Source organism: Oryctolagus cuniculus, chromosome 9, assembly GCF_964237555.1.
Source record: "Oryctolagus cuniculus chromosome 9, mOryCun1.1, whole genome shotgun sequence".
NCBI lineage: Eukaryota > Metazoa > Chordata > Mammalia > Lagomorpha > Leporidae > Oryctolagus > Oryctolagus cuniculus.
Window position 1 is genome coordinate 110,018,619 of NC_091440.1, and position 12,765 is coordinate 110,031,383.

The 12,765-nt window shown below is 39.7% G+C and overlaps 1 protein-coding gene across 3 annotated transcripts in view; it reads left to right on the plus strand.

Moving 5' to 3' along the window:
• Nucleotides 1-12,765, plus strand: part of BORCS5 (BLOC-1 related complex subunit 5) — a 111,867-nt gene that overhangs the window by 18,357 nt on the left and 80,745 nt on the right. The window lies entirely within an intron of this gene.

Here is a 12,765-nt window from a genome sequence, read left to right on the forward strand (position 1 = left end):
ATGTTCATCAGGGAAATTGGTCTATAGTTCTCTTTGTTACATCTTTTTCAGTTTTAGGAATTAAGGTGATGCTGGCTTCATAGAAGGAGTTTTGGAGAATTCCCTCCCTTTCAGTTGCTTGGAATAGGTTGAGAAGAATTTGAGTTAGTTCTTAAATGTCTGGTAGATTTCAGCAGTGAAGCCATCTGGTCCTCTGCTTTTTTTTTTTTTTTTTTTTTTTTTTTTTTTTTTTTTTTTTATTGGTAGGGTCTTTATTGCAGATTCAATTTCTGTCTTGGTTTTCGGTTTGTTTAGGTTTTCTGTGTCTTTATGGCCCAGTTTAGGTAGGTTGTTGTGTCCAGGAATTTGTTTCTTAAAGGTTTCCCAATTTGCTGGCATACAGTGCACTTGTGCTCTCTCTTTCGCTTTCTCTCTCTCTTTTGAAGATTTATTTATTTGAAAGTCAGAGTTACATGGAGGAGAGGCGGCGGGGGGCGGGGGGGGTGGAAAGGGAGGGAAGGAGGTCTTCCATCTGCTGGTTCACTCCTCAGTTGGCCACAACTGCTTGAGCTGCACTGATCCAAAGCCAGGAGCCTCTTCTGGGTCTCCCACATGGGTGCAGTGGCCCAAGGACTTGGGCCATCTTCTACTGCTTTCCCAGGCCATAGCAGAGAGTGGTATCGGAAGTGTAGCAGCCAGGACTTGAACAGGCACCCATATTGGATGCTGGCACTGCACTGGTGGCTTTATCCTGCTACACCACAGTGCCGGCTCTTCTCTAATTTTTAATTATTTCTTTTCTCCTACTAGTTTTAGATTTGGTTTGCTGTTTTTCTAGGTCCTTGGGATGTATTGACAGCTCATTTATTTTGTCCCTTTGTAATTTCTTGATGTAGGTATCAATTGCTATAACTTTCCTCTTAACACTGCTTTTGCTCTATTCCATAAGTTTTGGTATATTGTTTTATCTTCATTTGTTCCCAGACATTTTTTGATTTCTCTAATGATCTGTTCATTCAAGAGGGTGTTGTTCAGTCTTCATGTGTTTACATATGTTTTAGAGATTCTTGAGTTGCTGATACGTGGTTTCATTCCACTGTGGTCCGAGAAGATACATGGTGTGATTTAGATTTTTCTGAATTTGCTGAGACTTGCTTAATGTTGTAGCATGTGGTTAATCCTAGAGAAAGTTCCAACTGCTGAGAATGTGTATTCTGCATTTGTAGGATAGAAAGTTCTGTAGATATCCTTTAGGTCCATTTGGTCTATAGTGTCAGTTAACTCTGTTTTGTTGCTGATTTTCTGATTGATCTTGCCATTGCTGAAAGCGGGATATTGAAGTCCTCCATTATTATTGTATTGGGGTCAAATGTCTGTTTAGATTCATTAACATTTCTTTTAAATAGCCAGGTGCCCTGTAATTAGGTGTATATACATTTGTTATAGTCACTTCTTTCTGTTGAATTGATCCCTTAAGTATTACCTAGTGCCCTTCTTTGTCTCTTTTAACAGTGTTTGTGTTAAAGCCCACTTTGTCTGATATTAGGATGGCTACATCAGCTCTTTTTTGGTTTATTTTGGCATGGAATATATTTTCCATCCTTTCACTTTAAGCCTGCAGGTTATCTTTGTTAGTGAGATGTGTTTCTTATAGGCAGCAAATAGATGGGTTTTGTTTTTTAATCCATTAAGCCAGTGTGTGTCTTTTAACTAGAGAGTTTAGGCCATTTACATTGGTGTAAATTTGTGGTGCTACTAGTCAAGGAGCTCTGTTCAGTGCAGGGTAGTATCTAAGGTGACACCCAAGTTGGGTGTGGTAACTCTCTCTTTTTATCAGAGGGGAGGTTTATTCAGCTCTGTTGTTGTAGTCTCACACTCACCTCCTCTCCTCAAAGGAGACCCTAGCCCCAGTGGGCACAATTTTCATCCATGCTGCCACAAGAACTGCACTGAACAGAGCTCCCTGACTACACCCAGCACCTGCTTCTGGGTATTCACTGAAAGAACAGACACTCCACTATGCTACAGAAGTTTAGTTCAAAGATAAAAGTCAATACAGGGGGAAAAAATCCCAACTAGTCACCACAAATGCCCCATAATAAACAAAGCAATTCAAGAAACAAGAATAAGACAACATGATGCCCCCAAAAGAACACAGTGCTTCAGTACTAGAATGTGAGGATGAAGAGATTGACAAAATGCCAGAAACTGATTGTCAAAAATTGATCATAGAATTACTTAGAAGTAATCATAAGTAAATTCATGAAACTAAAGAAATCAGTACATTACATGAATGAAAACTTTCTCACAAAATTGAGATTTTAAAGAGAAATCAAAATGAAATATTGGAAATGAAGACTTCAATAGAACAAATAAATACAGAGTAAATCCTCAAGAACAGACTAAGTGGGGCAGAAAAAAGAATATCCGAGTTAGAAGACAAATCTTGAGAAATGTTAGACCAAAAAAAAAAAAAAAACAAAAAACAAAAAAACAAAAAAACAGTGTCATAGATTTATGGGATATTATCAAACAACCCAATATAATATATGGATCTTAGGAGTTTCTGAAGGTATGAAAAGAGAGGATGGATTAGAAGATCTTTTTAGTCAAATAATTATAGAAAACTTCCCTAATTTGGAGAATGAAAGGGACATCCAAGTAGAGGACCATGCAGTCCTCGGTGTGAGCGTGGATCCTGCAGCAATGACCCTCACCAGGGAATCGGGGATCCCTGAGCATGTGGAGCCACCCACAGTGACTGCCCAAAGTCCCAGCCATACCCTGTGCTCTTCCATGCAGCCACAGTGTTTTCACAGCCCCAGCACACTGGGCTCCCACAGTCACAAGCTCCCAGCACCCTGTCAGTTCTCCCAGCCAGATTCAGATGTCTCCTCTTGACTGGTTGCTGGGCACATGGATACGAATTGGCACAGCTGCTTTGTATGTCCAAAATGGTGATCACCCTCTCTTGGCTAGTCACATGATGCTGGTGCCGGGTGCTTGAGGAGTGAGAAATGTGCCCCTTTTTTTCCCCTCTAGGTTAGCAGGTACACTGGCCTCCACAGGGCTACAAGCAGGACTCATTTCAGACTGCTCCCATAGCTTTTATTGCCAGTGGCTTGGGCTGCTGAAATCTGGTCTCGCGTCACTCCAAAGCTGGTGCTGAGGATCTTGGCTGCTGGGGTCTGAGTTGTCCACATAGGTCCACAGTGTCCCTCTAATTTGCGTGGAGTTTCCTTTGCCATTTTCTCCCTGACTCTTGCCTGAGACTGCACTCTATCCATTTTTTTAATTAATTTATTTGAAAGAGTTACAGAGAGGCAGAGGCAGAGGGGGCACGGTCTTTCATCCACTGGTTCACTCCCTAGATGGCCACAGTCGCTGGAGCTGGGCCAATCTGAAACCAGCAGCCAGGAGCTTCTTCCAAGTCTCGCACGTGGGTACAGGGGGCCAAGGACTTGGGCCATCTACTGCTTTCCTAGGCCATGGAGAAGAGCTGGATAGGAAATCTGTGGTGGATTGAGAAGGTCATGCCAAGATGGCCGCTGGCAACAGAAACTGCCTGGCAACAGGCTGTGATCGGACGGCTTCGGAAACCACACGACAACAGAGCCTGACTGATAAAAGGCTGTGATTGGATGGCTTTGGAAACCACATGACAATGGAGCCTGACTGACAACAGGTCGTGATTGGATGACTTCAGAAACCACATGACAACGGAGCCTGCCTGGCAACAGGCTGTGATTGGATGGTTTTGGAAACTGGCTGGCAACAGAGCCTGACTGGCAATAGGCTGTGATTGGATGGCTTCGGAAACTGCCTGGCAACAGGGTGTGATTGGTTAGGGCATAGACCGCCCCTTGACTGGATTGGCTGCCTTGGCTCTATAAGCTGCTGTAGCAACTGAAATAAATGAGTCTGCAGGCTGCTTGTCTCTGGCCAGCTTTCACTCAACTCCCGGAGTCTCTGTGGTGACTCCGCACCTCTTGCCCCCACCATGTTCCTCCTCTCAGATGAATCCACCTCAACAGAAGTCTATTCACTTTTTTTAAAACTATCTTTCCCTAGACTAGAGCAGTAAGCTCCCTCCCTATTCACCATCTTGACACTGCCTTTTTTTTTTTTTTTTTAAAGATTTATGGGGTTGGAGCTTCGGCACATTGAGCAAAGCTGCCACTAGTAGTGCTGGCATCCCACATGGGCACTGGTTTGAGTCCTGGCTGCTCCACTTCAGATGCAGCTCTCTGCTCTGGCCTGGGAAAGCAGCAGAATATGGCCAAGTCCTTGGGCTTCTGCACCCACGTGGGAAACCCTGAAGAAGCTCTAGGCTCTGGCTTCAGATCTGCCTAGTTCCGGCCATTGCGGCCATTTAGGGAGTGAACCAGCAGTTGGAAGACCTTTCTCTCTGTCTCTGCCTTTCAAATAAATAAAGCTTTTAAAAAAATAGCTATTTATTATAAAGGCAGAGTGGAAGAGAGGGGGACTGGTTTACCCTCTAAACGCCTACAGTGGCCGGGGCCGGGGCCGGGGCCGGGGCCGGGGCCGGGGCTGGGGCTGGGCCGGGCCGGGCCGGGCCAGGCCAAAGCCAGGAGCCTAGAAATCCATTAGGGTTCCTCATGTGCGTAGCAAGGACTCAAGTACCTGAACCATCACTGCTGCCTCTCAGATGTACCAGTAGGACACTGAATCGGAAGCGGAGTGATCAGGAACTGAACTAGGCACTCCAATAGGGGATGTGGGTGGGCATCCCAAGCTGCAGCCTAACTTGCTGTACCACAGTACCCACCCCCAGAAATCCTTATTAAAAATGCTTCTAAAATCTGTATTTTTTCTGTACAGTATCTTTTCTTCATTTTACTTAGGGGGTTTCATGATAGCAGCCTTTAATTGGTCATTTGTTTCTGTATCATATTGTTAAATACAGGTAAGTGCTTGATAATTTTCAGACAGTGAATATACAAAGAATATTGTTGCCCTTCAGAAGCTTATAGTTTGTGACCAATTTAGACAGGTAAATAACTCATGTTATGTATAGTTGTCATTAGTCAGCATTGCATTAATACAACAAAATGCCTGGCAGATAACTTATAAAGAGAAAAGGTTTATATAAATGATAGTTTTGGAGGTTCAAGTCCAAGATTACTTGACCTCTGTTGAAGGTGGCAGATTATAATACAGTGTGCATGCAGAGAAACCTGTGAGCAGGAGGTAGAAAGAGGGCTTGGGCGCAACTTAGGCTTTACAACCTTCTCTTAGAAGAACTAGTTTCAGGGGCATACTGCCAATGAAGTAAGAAGCTTCTACTAGGCCTATCTCCTAAAAGTTGAACCATCTTCTGGCAGCACCACCTTGGGAACCAAGCCTTTTACACAAGGGCATTTGGGGCACATTTCGCATCCAAGCCGTAGCAGTATTACAGCCCATATGCACAAAAGACTAGGTTTGCATGGGTAGTGGTATATTTATTAATTTGGCCTGGGAATCATAACAGGCCTGAGAATTTGTAGTAGGTCTCACAGAGGAAATAACAGTTGAGCTGGTCTTGGGGGAATAAATAGGAGGTAGCAATATAGGGAAGACAGGCCACGTAGGGAATATGTTTCTACTTAAAAGTCTTCTATATAAATAAAAAGATAAAGATGACAGAAGAATTCTTAACCAAAATCATGTACTGCTTTGACTTTCTTTTCTTAGCCTAGATAGCCATAGATATGCAAGTTAAATTCTGTCTTTAATTTTAAGCAATAGTAAATATTAACTTACTAGAATATTTAACTGTCAGGTAGTTTGTGTATTCTTAACTGTTTCTGTAAACTTAATTTGTGTAATATCTTGAACTTAAACAGAATACACATGGTTCCCCTTTCCTACTATCCTTCCTAAGCAGTATTATTTCCTGTCTGAGCTGATGGCTTCTGAAAAATGGCAGTAAAGATACGTGTTTTTCTCTTAAGGCTCTAGTTTATCAATAGTTTCTGCTAAGTTATAGCTTAGAAACATTTTAAGGATGAATAAAGTAAAATTCTACAGTTCATCTTTAGTTTTACTACTTCTCCAAAAATATATGAATTTTTCCATTTTTAAACACATTAACATTTGAGGCTGAAATGTTTGTTTAGGAAAGCTGAAGCTTTATAAGTATTCTTAGAATTAGAAAAAAATTTCATTAAACAGTTCCACAAATATTAGCTGATTATCGGGCAGATTAATTTCCTGCTAATTTTATAGTGTTTAGAATTTATAGTAAAGTTTTCACTCCTGGGCAGAAGCTGAAAGTCATATGCTTTAGCTGTGCTATTTTGAATATTCATTTAACCAAATTCATTGAACTTGCTGTTTATCAGGAATTGTTAGGCTAGGGATATAAAAATAAGAAACATACAGGGCCTATGTTGTTGTGTAATGGGTTAAGCTACTGCTTGTGGCATCCCATATTGGAGTGCTGGTTCCCATATATAGAGTCCTGACTACTATGCTTCTAGTGCAACTTCCTGCCAATTCACTTGGGAAGGCAGTGCAAGATGAACCAAATGCTTGGGCCCCTGCCATACATTGTGCGAGACCCAGATAGAATTCTTGGCTCCTGAGTTTGACATGGCCCATACTTGGTATTGTGGCCATTTGGGGAGTGAGCCAGGAGATAAAAGATCTCTATTTCTATCACTCTGACTTGCAAATAAATAAGCTGCTATAAACAAAAACCACAAAAACAAAACAAAAACTCCAAGCATAATTCCTTCCTCTGAACTCCTGGTCTAGTGGAAGAATTTGTGTTCATAGATAAATTGTGATTCAGCATGGTAAGTGGTATAATGTGTAATCCTTTAAGGGAACTGTAAGGTTGGAACAGCTTATTCTCCTTGAAAGAGACAGAAGAGTGATAAGAATCAGAACAACTTAAAAGGATTTATTTTTGTGGCCTTGATGGTACTATTTTTAGAACTTTATTGTGCATAGGAAGTTAAATGGAGAAACATTAAAAATGCTGATTATCAGGCCCAATCTGAGATTGGTTTAGTAGGTTTGGGTATCAGGTATCTGATGTAAATTTAGAATTCTGAATTTAGAATTAGAATTTTCTGAAATGGGTCCCTGAGCCACACTGTAGAAAATTTTGAGCTAGAAGATTATGATTTTGAATCCTGCTTGAACAGTTAGGTCATCCAAATAAGTGATTAAGACCTTTTTAGACTTTTCTTTCTTTTTTTTAGAGATACGATTGTTGAGAGTATTTTGGAAACTTTTATTAGATTTTTACTATTTTTGGATGAGCTCTGTTATTAAAACTATGATCCACTTTAATTCCTGCATTAAATTTTTGATTCGTTGAAAATCTGTTGTTAATAAAGCTTGTTTTTCTATCAAAATTCAGTTTGACAGAAAATCAATGAAATATAAAGTGATATTTTAAAGGTTTATTTATTTGAAAGAGTTACAGAGAGAGGTAGAAACAGAGAGAGGGAGAGGTCTTCCATCCACTGGTTCACTACCCAAATGCTAGCAACGTTTAGAACTGAGCCGATCCAAAGCTAGGAGCCAGGAGCTTCTTCCAGGTCTCCCAAGTGAGTGCAGGAGCCCAAGGACTTGGGCCATCTTCTGCTTTCCCGGTTACACTAGCAGGAAGCTGGATTGGAAGTGGAGAGCTGGGACTCGAACCAGCACCCATATGGGATGCTGGCACTGCAGGCCAGGGCTTCAACCCATTGTACCACAGTGCTGGCACCCAAAGTGATATTTTAAAAAATGAGTTTATATAGGTAATTATTTCCCTCTGAGTTGATTAAAACTTTTATAAATTATTTTAAACATTTTTATAAACGTGAAAATTTCAATAATCAAATATGTGTACAAAATGCTACTTTGATTTGCAGGATTTTAGAACAATAGGGTTAATTTGTTCATTTAGTCTTTATAGTTGAGGGCTTTTCTAAACTTATAGTTAAATATTCATATCCTGTATTTCAGCAAATCTCACATTGTATCATGATTAATATGTAACAACTATAGGAGAAAGAAAAAGTAAATCTCATTGTGAGGTGTTAAAATTTATTCAAGTCAAAGATAAATAAACATTCTTTACTGTTAATAAATACTATAGTTCTTTATCATATTTTGCCATTTTTTTCAAGATGGCTTCCCTTTCATGTAGCTGACATACAGCAGTCTTGTTTTTATGACACTTTGCCACTAGGTGTCACTAGGCTAAAACAGTTGGTAAGGTAGTTAATCACATTTACCCTGTAGTATCTGAATTTCTCTAAAACCAGGCTATAACTAACTGGTTGAAAAATGTGTTCCTTGACACATTAGTAGTTTATAATTACTTTAGTGTTTATCAAGACAGATTAGGAAATTTAACTTAATTTTTTGGAGGAAAACTTTTTTTTTTCTTTCAAATCAATGTACTCAGAGAAGTATTACATCACAGATTTCTTGAGAGTTTAAATTTTGCCTTAATCATCTCTAATTTTTCAGTGTATATCACAAAGTTTGGCGCTATGGTAATTTTCAATAAGGGTTATTAAGTATTAGGTTGGTGTATGAGATGTCACAGGAAGAAAAAGATAGGCTATAAGCCTCCCCTCTTAAAGAAACCTTATTTAGGAAGCAGCATATACTCACAGCACAGGGTATCATGTATAAATACGGTGGGTGGTGCAGTCTCACATTATGTAGATTTCAGAGGATCAGTATCTCTTAGAAGCTAGAGTTAGTGACTAGAGAAGGTATACTTAAGAAATAGGATATTTAGAGATGAGAAAGGAAGGCATTAAAAGTCAAGAAAATAACAGACCAATGTTCAATGATAGGAAAATGCAAGCAGTAAAAGATAAAGAAATGTAAGAAATCAAGGGCTCTGAATTTTGTCATATTTTTATTTAAAAGACAGAGAAATGGAGAGACAGACACAAAGAGATCTTGCATTTGCTGCTTCACTCCCCATATGTCTGTAACAGTCAGGGGTTGACCAGGCCAAAGTCAGGAGTATGGAACTCCATCCGGTTCTCCAACATGGCTGGCAGGGGCCCAAGTACTTGAGCCATCACCTGCTGCCTCCTAGGGTACTAATTATCTGGAAGTTGGATCAGAAGCGGAGTAGCTGGGACTCAAATCGGGAACTGTGATGTCGAGTGTGGATGTCTCAAGTGATAACTTAACCACTATACCAATGCCTGCCTCTCAAGGGCCATGAATTTAAGGTTTATGCTTGTATTTAATTTTTTTTTAAGATTTATTTGAAAGGTAGAGTTATAGAAAGAAGGAGACAGAGAAAAAGGGGTTCCATCTTCTGGTTCACTCAAATGGCTGCAATGGCTGGAGCTGGGCCAATCCTAGCCAGGAGCTAGGAGCTTCCTCCGTGGTGTAGGTCTCAACTCCTACTGCTTTCCCAGGCCGTAAGCAGAGAGCTGGATCAGAAATGGAGCAGCCGAGAGTTGAACCATCACCCATGTAGGATGCTGGCACCATTGGCAGAGGCTTAGCCTACTTCACCACAGAGTTGGCCCCAGATTTAATATTTTTTAAGTCTGTGGCAGAGGAAATTGAGGGATATTTGATGAGGAAAGAATAATATACTGTGTAATACTCTGTAATTTACAAATACTTTACTCTGGTTTTAAGATGCTTCTCTTCTGTTTATTAAAAGCACTTCTAACACTGCTGTTTAAAAAGAATATAGGTATAGGCACTTAGTAAACAGTAAGTAATTCTTAAATATTTTTAAATAATGAAATGATATTTGGAACATTCTGTAAAATAATGGACCAATATTCTTCAAAGGGTCAAGGTCGTGAAAAACAAGGCATGACTGAAGAACTTTAGTAGATTTTAAGAGACTAAGGAGACATACAGTGTGGGGTCTTGAATTATATCCTGGAACAGAAAAGGACATTAGTGGAAAAAATGGTTCATTGGTATAGGAGTGTAGTTTAGTTGATTCTGTTATATTAATTTCTTAGCTTTGATGACTATACTGTGATTATATACTGTGTTAATATTAAGGAGACAATGCTGGGAGTGTGGGACTGTGGCTGTTGGTGCTTTACTCCCTGGAGGCACATATGCCTACTCAGGACTTGAGGAAGGTATCTTTGCTGCAGTACCAGGAATGTGGTTGCTGCCATCATCCAGGGTGATCAACACTCAGTTCTGTGGGGCCTAAGGACACACACTTTTGGAAGCACATATCCACTTGCTAAGCCACACCACTGCCTCTGTGAACTGTTGTAGTCTAGATAATTGTGGCACTGAATTTAAGATGCTACCAGTGTTGATACAGCTGAAGAAATCAGATGGAGGTGCCACTTCTGGGCTCTTCTAGAACCAAAGCAAAAACAACTACTCAGCTGACACCATAAATCTTGTCTTTTCTAATGAAAGCTACTGTGTAAAGAAGAACAGTTGTTATACCAAGATGTGTAGACATCAGTGTAGGGGCACAAGAAACAAGGAAGCATAATACCTCCAAAGGAACACAATCATTTTCCAGAAATAGATCCTGATTTGAAGGAAATCTATGAAATGCCTGAAAAAGAATTCAGAATAATGATCCTAGGGAAATTCATTGAGATGCAGGAGAAAACAGACAAATCAAATGAGGAAAACAAAGGAATGAGAGATGCAGCAAAGAGATAGAAATCATGAAAAGAATCAGTATTTTTGGAGCTAAAGTTCAACAAGGAAATAAAAAATTTAATTGAGAGCTTCAGCAACAGAATAGACCAAGCAGAGGAAAGAATTTCTGATCTTGAGAACAAGTCTTTTGAAATAATTCAGCTAGGAAAAAAAATAAAAACAATTTAAAAAAAAACCAAAGCCTATGAGTCATATGGGCCAAATATTAAATACTAGTAGCAAAACTGAATCCAGTAGTACATCAGAAAAACAAAACACTGTGATCAAGTGGGCTTTATCCCAGGGATGCAAAGAAAGTTCAGCATTTGCAAGTCAATACATAAATGTAATAAATAACACCAGTATACTGAAGAACAAAAACTATCCAATCATGTCAGTAGATGCAGAAGAAGCATTTGATAAGATTTAACATTGCTTCATGATAAAAATTTTGGACAAAGTAGATATAGAAGGAACATATCTTAAAATAGTGAAGGCTAAGTGTCAAAAAGCAATAGCCAGTATCATACTGAATAGGAAAAAGCTGAAAGCAGTTCTCCTGTGATGTGGAACAAGATACGGATTTTCTCGTTGACTAGTATTCAGTTTAGTATTGGAAGTCTGAGCAAGAACAGTTAGGGAAGAGAGAGAAAGGCCATCCAATTTGACAAGAAGTAAAAATATCCATGTTTGCAGATAACATAATTTTATACCCAGAGAAACCTAAATATTTCACCAATAAATTCAGTACACAAAATCAATATAAAGTAGCGTTTTGGGGGCTGGCGTTGTGGCTCAATGTGTTGAGTAATGCTGTGGTATCCCATATGGGTGCTGGTATGAGTCCTGGCAGCCCCACTTCTGATCCAGTTCCCTGATGAATCTTCTGGGAAAGCAGTGGAAGATGGTTGAAGTGCTTGGCCTCCTGACACCCATCTAGGAGGCCTGGATGAAGTTCCAGGATCCTGGCTTCTGCCTGGCCTAACCCTGGCCTTTATGGCCATTATGGCCATTTGTGGAGTAAACCAGCGGATGGAAGATCTCCATGTCTCTCCCTACCTCTATCTCCCTATCTCTTTCAAATAAATAAATCTTGGTTTTAAATTAGCATTTTCATTTTAGTTAACTTTTTGATTCTGTGAAATTTTTTTTTTTTAATTTTCTTTTTTGATTTGAAAGGCAGAGAGAGAAGGGAAGGAAGAAGGAATCTCCCCACTGGTTCACTTGCCAAACACTGCAGTAGCCAGGATTGGGCTGGCCTGAAGCTGGGGGCTAGAACTCCAGCCAGGCCTCACACATAGGTAGCAGGGACCCAGGTACTTGTTTCCTCTCAGGGTGTGCGTTATTAGGAAGTTGGAATCAGAAGTGGAGGAGCTTGGCCTCAAAGTAGGCACTCTAATATGGGGCGTGGATGCCCCAAGCAGTGAATTAACCACTGCACCAAATGCTGCCCCCAAAGTATCATTTTTATACAACAGTTATAGTCTTATTGAAAGAAATCAAGAAAGCAATCTCATTCAGAATAGCTACAAAAATATTTAGGAATAAATTTAACCGAAGAATTTTCTTTAATGAAAATTATAAAACTCTTGAAAAAAAATCACATCAGACATAACAGAATGGCAAGATATTTCATGTTCAGATAAGAGTCGGAGAACTCAAGGGGCTTCCATAGCCTTGGAAACTCATGACTGGTGCATAGGGAGATTACTGATGCCATAAACAGGAGTGTCAATTGGTAAAGTCAACAACAGGAGTCACTGTGCACTTACTCCTCATGTAGGATCTCTGTCCTTAACGTGCTGTACACTGAGGCTTAATGCTATAACTAGTACTCAAACAGTATATTTCACTTTGTGTTTCTATGGGGGTGCAAACGACTGAAATCTTTACTTAATGTACACTAAACTGATCTTCTGTAAAAAAAAAAAAAAAAAAAAATCAATTCCCAACTTGACTCTCACTGGGATTAAACATGACAATAGGTCTGATCTGATTTCATCATCATTTAAAAAAAATCATCTATTATTTTTCACTTTATGTTTCTGTGTGGGAGCAAACTGTTGAAATACTTACTTAAGGTATACTAAGCTGATCTTCTGTATATTAAGATAATCGAAAATGAATCCTGATGTGAATGGAAGGGGAGAGAGAGTGGGAAAGGGGAGG